This window comes from Pieris napi, chromosome 19 (assembly GCF_905475465.1).
Source record: "Pieris napi chromosome 19, ilPieNapi1.2, whole genome shotgun sequence".
In the NCBI taxonomy this organism is placed as follows: Eukaryota; Metazoa; Arthropoda; class Insecta; order Lepidoptera; family Pieridae; genus Pieris; species Pieris napi.
In genome coordinates this window covers 1,754,529-1,764,671 of record NC_062252.1, presented here as the reverse complement: position 1 = coordinate 1,764,671, position 10,143 = coordinate 1,754,529, and the positions used below count along the sequence as shown (strand labels likewise).

The window sequence follows — 10,143 nt, the reverse complement described above, 5'->3', positions numbered from 1 at the left end:
GAGCCTCCTGCCCGTTTGCCTCCTTTTACATAATTAAATGTCGCTAATAGTAATACTTATTTAAACCCTTTTGGATCGTTTAAGTGTCTTTATAATAATAATAAAATTAAGTGTCCTTACTATTTATGAAATAAAATCCACCCTCTTATTATCTAATTTATCTAAGAATTTACATAACAAGGATTCCCATATAAAGTCCCAGAAGACAAGTTATTCCTGAAATACACTCACAAAATAAATCCCAAACGATATCCATGGTTCAAAGAAAACGCATTCTACCGTCTCGTTATAAATATCCCCGGGATTAAAACCTATGATCTAATCGCATTCAACTGGGGCATGACCAACTGAACTACTAAGTTGATTAAGCTTACGCGCCAATAACTGAACCTATAAAAAAGTAACCTCAAAACCTTCACGCCTAACATAAGATATTCTTTAATCCAACCTCCTTGTAGATGTTACAGCATCCCCTATATCCAGATTATACAAACCGAATCTGGCAACACCGGAAGCGCGGGATATACGAATTGGTGACCTCGTTTCTAAACATTACCCCGTTTTTACAATGTCACCCAACATGAGGGCGCAGCCTTCAAACGTTATCGTATCGACCCACTGCTGACTCTACTTCGCCTGCGCAAAATGGTTGCGGACAGTCTGTCATATGCCTGGCGTACAGTCACACGCCAGATACCTGCTGCAAAATAGTGGTCCACATTCAAATGTACAAAGTACGGATTGTGTAACCAGAAACAGATTGGTAAGTATATTACACGTTTCCCTCTCTTTTTAGATTATTATGTTTAAAAACTGCGTACAATACACGAAGTGATAAGGCGTAATTTAAAACAAAAAATTACGTCACAGTTTTATATTGACGACAGTTTGTACAGCTTCCTCGTGTTAAACGAAGACATGTTGAGTCGCTGACGTTATGGAAAATGAATTTAATTAGCTGGCAACGTGGTTGTAAAAGTTATTTTCATGTTTTATAATCATTTATTTATTCAAGACAAGTTATTAAAGTCTTAGTTTTAATGTTGATTATATTAGTAGGTTAGCTTTAAAAGGATATTAAATAATTAAATCAAAAAGTACATTGGGATGACAGTGATGAAGTCGGTTTTTAAGAATTTAATGTAAATGCTTTTGTTTTTAACATGGTTATATAATGTAGGATTACTATTTAATGATTACGTCGCGACTTTGCGTGTTGAGAATTAAATACACAATTTATGTATACGAAACACTTATCACTCTGTTATTGAAACTTATTTAATATATTTGAATAAAGGAGATATATTTATATATAAGTTAAAAAATTATACGAAATTACATAAAAGTTTTAGATATTCAAAATTTTGATATACGAAGTCACGCTAGACATTATTTTTGTTTCGTTTTAAGGTTCTTTATTTATTCTTACGGAAATTAAATACAAGCATTGTTACAAGAATCTGACCAGAAAAACTGCTACAGAATTTTCGTTTCGACCCCCGATTTCTCTATACTTCAGCTTTCTGTTCCTGACTCACTTTTTGGGTCTAAGACATGATGGCTTCCTCACGATGTTTCCCTTCCGTATGAACGAGTGAGAAATGCACACATAGACAGAAATTCCATAGGTGCTGGGGTTCCAACCTACGATAAGAATATGACATCAATAGCAATATATACGCAATGTGCTAAAGAGTGTTTCACACAATTCACTAAGTATTGTTGCTCCAGTGGTTATGGGGCGCGAAATGGGGTAAACTTGTTCTTACTGTGAAGGAAGTAAAGAAACCGCCATGGCTGAGACCCGGAATAGTTCTGCCGAGCACTACCTCTTTGTGAAGCTGCCAGTAGAGGTATTACCGAACTGATACGACTTAGGGGCCTTCAAGCAAACAGCGTACCATTCCCTGAAAGGTCGGCAACACACTCCCTAGCCCGTGGCGTTGCAGGTGTCCATGGGCGGCGTTTATCACTTTATTCAAAGCACCTTTTCGTTTGCCTCCTGGCCCATAAAAAAGACAGATGTGAAGACTAAGGGTTCTATAGTCTAGGTCTTAATCTGTTCTAATAGTGTCTGAGCTATCTCACATTTAAGAAATATCATACATCACAATATATATACTATATAACTATCAGCACAATTTTCTTTGCAATCAAATTACATCCTGTCTCTATTCGCTTAGCTCCTCTACCTTCCTTTAAATCTCTACTGTAAAAAACATTTCCTGTCCACATTGTATCTCTAACTTTCTTACTAACTGATGTGAAACTGATCTGAAATTATCGTGATTCATGTGCAATTTTTCGTTTTTATGTGTCCTTTTTTATATTGTCCGGTTCACTGTTTATGTATGTTTTCATTATTTTAATTTAATTTTTTGTTTTTATTGTTTTTTTTTTGTTATTACATAAAAGCATAATTTATGAAGAAATTCAGTACATGTGTATAAAGTTTTTATTACTTAGAAAAAATATATTAAGCCTATTATGGGCGTTGGAACTCTTAGCTTTAGATATTTTTTTTACAAACTAGGTATTTTGACAGTAGGTACCAACTTTATATATCCTTGAAGGAGTTATGACTTTGAAAATTGCTTTATTTTGTTCCATTCGTTTTGTCTATTTTTATTCTTCTTCTCACATTGATTGCCCTCCTTTTCATTTAATTATGTCAACTGTATTATATTTCTGTATGCAACGGAGTCTTAAATAATATATAACTAAAGAACCTACGACTATGCCATTTATAAATCCCGCAAGAGACCTTTATTATTACAAAATATGCGAGTGAAATAGGGTTAAAACTTAACATGACATTTCGCGTGTTAAACGGCCTTATTGAACAGATTGAAAACTGTTCATGGAATCAAATCGAAACACACATCTAGGTTGTTAATATTTATGGCCAAGTATGAATTTGAAAATACATTATGAACAACATTCAGTTTTGTATCGCGGAGCCCGGACATACAACCAATATTTTTTAGACTTGACTTGTTTAAGCTATCGCGGAATATGGTTAATAGAAGTAAAGAATATCCATAGCGCAAGATAAGCTTCATCATGAGCATACCCAACATATACACTTTCACGTAGCTATCCTCAGTTTTCCACCTTCACACAACACAGCCAAATTTGATACATTAGTTAAATGTATTGAATATTTTCTATTGTTTGTATTCCTTTTGTAAATTTTTGACCCTTTTTATAGTGAAATATTATGTATTCCATCTCTGGCTATATTTTTTGTGTAGTTATTAATTGTTATTATAAATAATTTTTGTTAGCTGTAGGATTACGAAATAAATAAATGAACTGCTGTAAAGTGGTTTTGTAAGTGAATTCGGATTTCTACTGGAACTTCACTCGCTCTAAAAAGCTCATCGACCAAGCGTTGCGTTGAGTGAAGTGAATTTAAATATCAACATTTATAAAACACCCTCAGTATTGATTGGTTTTATATTGATACCTTCACCGTTGTACCTCAACAGTGAAGGTTTTGGCATGGGCGTCTTTGACCTGCGGACCAGGCCATTCGATTACCGTGTCCTGTTTCGGGCCATTGCTAGTGGCGAAAGGGTTTTAGTATGTACGAGTTCCACATAATCCTCTAATACAAGGCAATCGCGCTGCGGGAGGGTATGGGAAACCCATTTACCCAAAAGAACTATTCCTACTGTTTCTGTCTGGCAGGAAGTATTCATACTTATTTCATAATAGTTGTAAGTTTTAAAAAAATCGTGAGGAAACCGACCTAACCTGGACCCGAAAGTTGACGATCAGGCGCTGAAGGCTACAAAAAGTCAAAAGTCAGAAATCATTTATTCATATAGGTAACGCAATGTACACTTAAGAACGTCTAAATAGAAATATACATTAAATGCTTCTAATTTTACATTTACTGCTAGTTCTCAAATCAAGGGCGTAGAACGGAAGAGAAGAACTGGCAATATTTTCTCCGCCACTCTTTTTAATCGCCAAGTTGGTTGTTTTACGTTTGTAAGGAGCTGCAACCATGCACCATGTTCCACATGACATCTTAAGTAGTAAATAATAATAAAATAAATTAAAAACAAAGATTTGTCCTCTATCAGCAGGAGGTATGGTGAAATAGGAGCACGCACTTAAATTCTCGTGGGAACAAAACGCAAATACATAGTCGAAATAACTAACATATTACAAATAGATACAGAAATCTCAAGCCTAGGTGTAATTATAGATTATTATAGATTATAGATGGATGTTGCATGCACAATTCAAAGTCCCACTGAAAATGCCAGATCTGTAGGCTCTTGTTGAAGTTTGGCCGAATTCCAAATATCTGGGCTCTCACTTCAAGGTCGCTCTTACATAATATTGAATTAAGTATACGGTTACGCTTTAGCATTTTTTAGTACTAGCCTTTGGAAAAGAATTTTAGATTACAGCTAGATACGTAATATCGTATAAGCTAGAAGTATATTTGTTCGGATAACAATCGGGTTGACAGAACAAATAAATACCTAAATAATAATTATAAATTATTATTAAGACAGTATTATAAAACGTGTATACGCGCGTACGACGACATTGGACGCGGGAACAACATGGGGTAGAGTAATATCCTTAAGAATTTTTATTAAATATTTTGCAAACATACGTAAATAAAACTTAGTTTCTTCCATTACCAGGGGTTGCAGGACTCCGCTTCTGAATCTCACTCACAGTAAGAGTCGCATCTCTCTAATTACGTAAGCAGAGAAGTAAATAAATTCCCGTTGATATCACATACAGAATAATAAAATAGTCTTTATTACGGTCAAGTTCCTTTTACTTAAACATAGTAAAAAAACAAACTTAAGTCCGTTGAGGAACCTCGAAAAAGGCATCCAGACTTTTTTTTTTATAGAATGGGGGGCGAACGGGCAGGAGGCTCACCTGATGTTAAGTGATACCGCCGCCCATGGACACTCTCAATGCCAGAGGGCTCGCGAGTGCGTTGCCGGCCTTTTAAGAATTGGCACGCTCTTTTCTTGAAGGATTTTCCATTCTGCCCTTTCTTCGTCGTCGTGTAATAGACAAAGTCAAAGTAATAACCTGCTGACATTTACGGCTCTGTTTTAAAATAAGAAAATAAGGTTTAAACTAAAAATGGGTTATAATTAGCATAAACCATCGGGAAAACCAACAACTTGAGTTGAGGGGAATATACATAAATTACTTACCCTTGTGTAGTTTACATAATTTAATAACATTACTGGCGTATAATGTGTGTTAAAGATTCTATTTTTTAGTCTTACGAGGAGGAAAGAGTAATGCTCGCCATCTCCCTTCGCGACCGTATTCCTAATGAAGTCATTCGAAAAAAGACGAATGTAAGAGATGTAGTCACTAAGATCGTCACCAACGGAGAGTGGTGGACCGTAAAGCGCGAATGGAAAAGATCTGATGAACCCGAAGGCTCCTTGAATTGAGATCTAGGCAGAACAAAAGACTTGAAGAAGATTGGTCCGACGGCATGCAGGCTGTATGGATGTAATAGATGTAAAAGGCACAATACCTGGAGTAGGAGTCTTAAGATGGACTTAAAGCATAGCTGATGATGAAATGTGTGTTTTTAATATAAAATAATAAATCTGTGGTGCTACTCTTTAGGTGTGGTCCTCCAACTTCTGTATCTGTTTCATGATCATTTGTCAATCTAATAGGCAGGTTGGTGATCATCCTGTGCCTGACAAGCCGTCGACTTTTGGGTCTACGGCTAGCCGGTTTCCTCACGATGTTTTCCTTCACCGTTCGAGCGAATGTTAAACGCGCACAAAGTCCACTGGTGCACAGCCAGGGATCAAACCTACGACCTCAGGGATGGGATTCGCACGCTGACGCCACGAGGACTACACTACTGTTTTTAATATAATTGTGTTTATTACCTAGTTTCAATCACGTCTAATAAATGAAGGAAGCGTAAAAATATCACTATGCTATTGAATATCAACTGTAGAACCTTCCATGAAAAGGTTATTGGAACTTCATGTTGATACTTTGATCCCTAATGAACACACAGTATTGTTTTGTTATATGAATTAGGCCTTATCAAAGCTTTGATTAATTAACGAATAACAAACGAAGCGTAACATTTATCTTATCATCGTACACTAATTAGTAAACCAAGGGCGTAGAAAGAACCAGATACAAAAGGTTCTTATTGGTGTTTTACGTTCTTCAATAATTTTTGTACTTCTCTGGAATACTCTTATTTTTATACTTTACTAGCTGACCCGGCAAACGTTGTTTTGCCATGTATTTTATTTGTAGGAAACATTTGTTTAGTTAAAATAAAAATAACTATCTACAATAATAAGAAATAGGGGTTAATCGTAGAGGGGTAAATTAGGCGTTGAATTGTAACGACAAAAAATTGTCTAAAAAAAAAATTGGGGTTATCACTTAGGGGTTTGAAAAATAGATAGTAGCCGATTCTCAGACTTACTGAATATGCATAAATAAAGAATCGGTCGAGCCGTTGCGGAGGAGTATGGGAACGAACATTGTGACACGAGAATTTTATATATTAGATGAAAAATTACTGGAAGGGATAACTTGCAGGCGATAACTTGAATATGTGTACTAAGTTTCAGTTTGAATGTGTTTTCGACAGGGGCGGATCTAATTAAGGGCTTTTTCTGCTGCACCCCGAACCTTGTGTATACAAAGGGCCCCCAGTCCCCAATGACAACAATAGGCGATATTTTAAATTAAAAAATATCTGAAATTAAAAAAAAATAATCATAAGGTTGGTATCCATGAGATTAAGCAACCCATGTACGATGTGCGTCTATCGAACGGAACGGGGAATTCCCCGTCGCTTGTTTTCGGTCAGTGTATTTTTTATTTCATGTTAAATTTTTGAATGCTTTGCAAAAGTAACAGTAATGGGTTACAAAGGGGATGTTTTTCTCTCGTATCGGCACAGCTATTCATGGACTTACGTAGGATAACATTCAGAGTCGACGACAAAAGAAAATACAACACAAATATTTTCTTTTTCGGGTATTGCAATGAGCCCTAAGCATATGAATGAATATGTTCTGTGGTGCTGTCATGTGGAGTGGCATCCCATTGGAAGCATCTACTCATCTGCTGCCTAGAGCTACTGCCGGTCTTCTAGCTCTAGAATATGGTGACGTTAGTCATCTCACATACTGTTCTATGGTGTTCACAAATATAAAATATATGTGTAAATATAATTATACGTATGGAGATTAACAAATAAAATATATTTAAAGAAAAAACTTTAAACCGGATTAAAGTTATGTATACAATTATTTTAAATTTAACCGACGTTTCGCGTGCTTTACAGCTTGCGTGGTCACGGTGACTGAAGACAAAAGGTGTTTGATGTCAAAAAGTATCACAGCTGTAGCAAAAAGTTGCATTATCTGTATTTATTTCCCCGGAGTTGGTATCGACTAAAAGATGGAGGGTTTTGGCAGAAATGGCTCATTTATAATATATACATAACTTTAATACGGTTAAAAAGTTTTTTCTTTATACATATGTGTAAAGGTTATGTCAATAAAAGACAATACTAAATAAAATATAATTAAAAAAATATATACAAACTTTACATCAATAATACTAAAACGTAAAAATCCAATGAAATACATTTAAATATGCAATGTCAAATCTAAATGCATAGTATTTGTATCGCCACAAGAATAAATGTTTTCTCAAGTCTGCACATCAGTTTCATTTAATAACTATAATGGAGACATTGAGCCCCAATTACAAAAAGGAAATAAAATCTAATCTTTGGGAAAATCTAATTGCAAGACCCAATTCTCCGTATCTTTAATTATTTATTGCTCTCCCCATGGACCAATTACTTTTTATTGGCTTTCTGTTTATTGCTAATATAATTATCCGTTATATTTGCCAAGTACGAAAACTAAACAAGCTCATGGCGCTTACGCAGGATACACATAAGAGGGTCACGGGAGTGTCACAACAAAGTTAAACTCAAACTCAAATAGGTAAACAAGTACACTTATGAACGTCAACAGAAAAGATGTTAAATTAATTGTAAATTTACATTTACTACCAGTTCGCAAGTCAAAGACGTAGAGCGGGCAAGAAGAACTATCAAGAAACTCTCAGCCACTCTTTTTAATCGCCAAGTTTTGAGTCATACAAAGTGTTTGTAAGGCAGAGCAGCCATAAATATTTGACACAACAAAGTTAGAAGACTTGAATTGATTTAATTACTTCTTCCGGGTGAGGACTCAAAGGGATTCATGACCGGTCGAAGGCAGACATCTCACCAAGTCGTGGTATCAGCAAGTTTACGTAACAATAGCGAATGCTTATTGTTATTGGTTGACTTACAAACCAAATAATTATTATAAGCGTATTATTAAATAAAGTCATTTGCATATTGTTTCTGTAAGAATTACTTAATTGATTTAAATCCAACATATATATACAGTATTTATATTCTTATTATAATATTCTTAACCTTCAAAGTAATAATAATAATTAAAAATTAATAAAAAGAAAATTAAAACAAATTTAAAAAGTTTGGTCCCTGTGGTAGTGTTTAGAGCTGGCAGCATTTCCTCGCTGTATTGCAATACTTATTCGTTGAGCGAGGAAAGCACCAGCTCTAGGGTCACGGATACTATCTACCAGGCGCTAAATCTTTAATTAGCGCCTGTGCATTTGAACCCCAGGGCCCAAGAATCTCTACCACAAAGGAAACAAAACCAAAGTTAAAATAGTTATATTTACGCCGTTCATTTAGTAAAATCAAAGAATTCCAGTATTAAATAAGATATTTTAATTCAACCTAAAATATTTTTTTGGAAATTCAACCCCAGACGAAATAAAGGTTAATTTAAACAACCATTATTTTTCTGGCATGATTATGTAATGAAGGTGAATTCGAACTTGTAACAGCGACAATTATACGTATTAGAATTTTCTTTATCATCCTAAGTATTCCTTCTACAAGTGCTTCCATTGGCTTCTAAGCCGATGAATGCGACAACTTTAATCTTCCTTTCTTTTTCTCAGGGCCGGATTTAGGGGCCACAGCCCTGGGGCCTCTACAATTTAGACTTCGGAAAAAAATGTGTTAACTTCCTACTAGTAAACAATTTTTATTTTGATATTATATGTCTGTTAAATACTCCTTTGGAAAATAATTTGGGGCCAGAGGGCCTCCACTAATTTGTAGCCCCGAAACCTCCAGCCTTGCGATTCTGGTAAGGAGGGAGCTTGTAGTTTATTGTTTATCAGAATGCCAAATCGTAAAATGGCTGCTTCACGACTGATTTGAGCGCGACCGCCGCTGTGAAAACCGCTGTGTGAGTTCGAAAAGTGACTTACAGAATAGCAAGGCTGATCTCTAAATCCTGCTTTTTAAAAGTACATTACGTATTGCATTACTTATGATTCACAAAACATAGTTTTAGCAAAGCGATTTCACGAACGAACGCGTACATTTAATTATAAAAATACTCTGGAGTGATTTCAGACTATTAGAACTCGAAACGTATTTGGATATATAAAACGTAGATGTGGATTAATCAAATGTATGTTTTTTATATATGTTCGTTTCTGTATAGGTTATGTGTGAACAAATTACTTTTAATATTTTTCCATATATTCACGATGATTCTTTTAATAATCCAACGGATCTATTAATAGCGTTGCCAAGCAACGGCATAAAGAGATCAGTCTTCCGAAGCGACCTTGACCGAGCACTTTCCACTATTCAAGAGCAACCTTCACATCACGATAACATTCTATTTAATTCTTATCGTTTTTATACATATCTATATATATTATATATACAGTCAAAACCGTTTATAACGACATCGTTTACAACGACCTATCGGTTATTACAACCAGATTGTATGATCCCGTCCGAATCCCTATTCAGTAAACAAACCGCTTATAACAACATCGGATACAGCGACATATCGCTTACAACGACGAAATTTTATCGATATTCATCGGCTATAACGACCAACCGCTTCTTATTTCAGCAAAACAAAACAATACAAACGATTTTAAATCTTATTTATAAGCATTGACTGAATATTTAGGCATATTATTACCTACGCACTTTCTCCCAACGAAGTTTCAGCCAACAACGATTTC

The 10,143-nt window shown here is 35.2% G+C and overlaps 1 protein-coding gene across 12 annotated transcripts in view; it reads left to right on the top strand.

The window, feature by feature from the left end:
• The first annotated feature begins 629 nt into the window (after positions 1 to 629).
• Positions 630 to 10,143, top strand: part of LOC125059143 (calcium-dependent secretion activator) — a 55,919-nt gene continuing 46,405 nt past the window's right edge. For all 12 annotated transcript variants that reach the window (XM_047663391.1, XM_047663400.1, XM_047663399.1 and 9 more), the window contains exon 1: positions 630 to 763. The gene's annotated coding sequence lies outside the window, so the exon portion shown is untranslated. The remainder of the gene's footprint in view (positions 764 to 10,143) is intronic.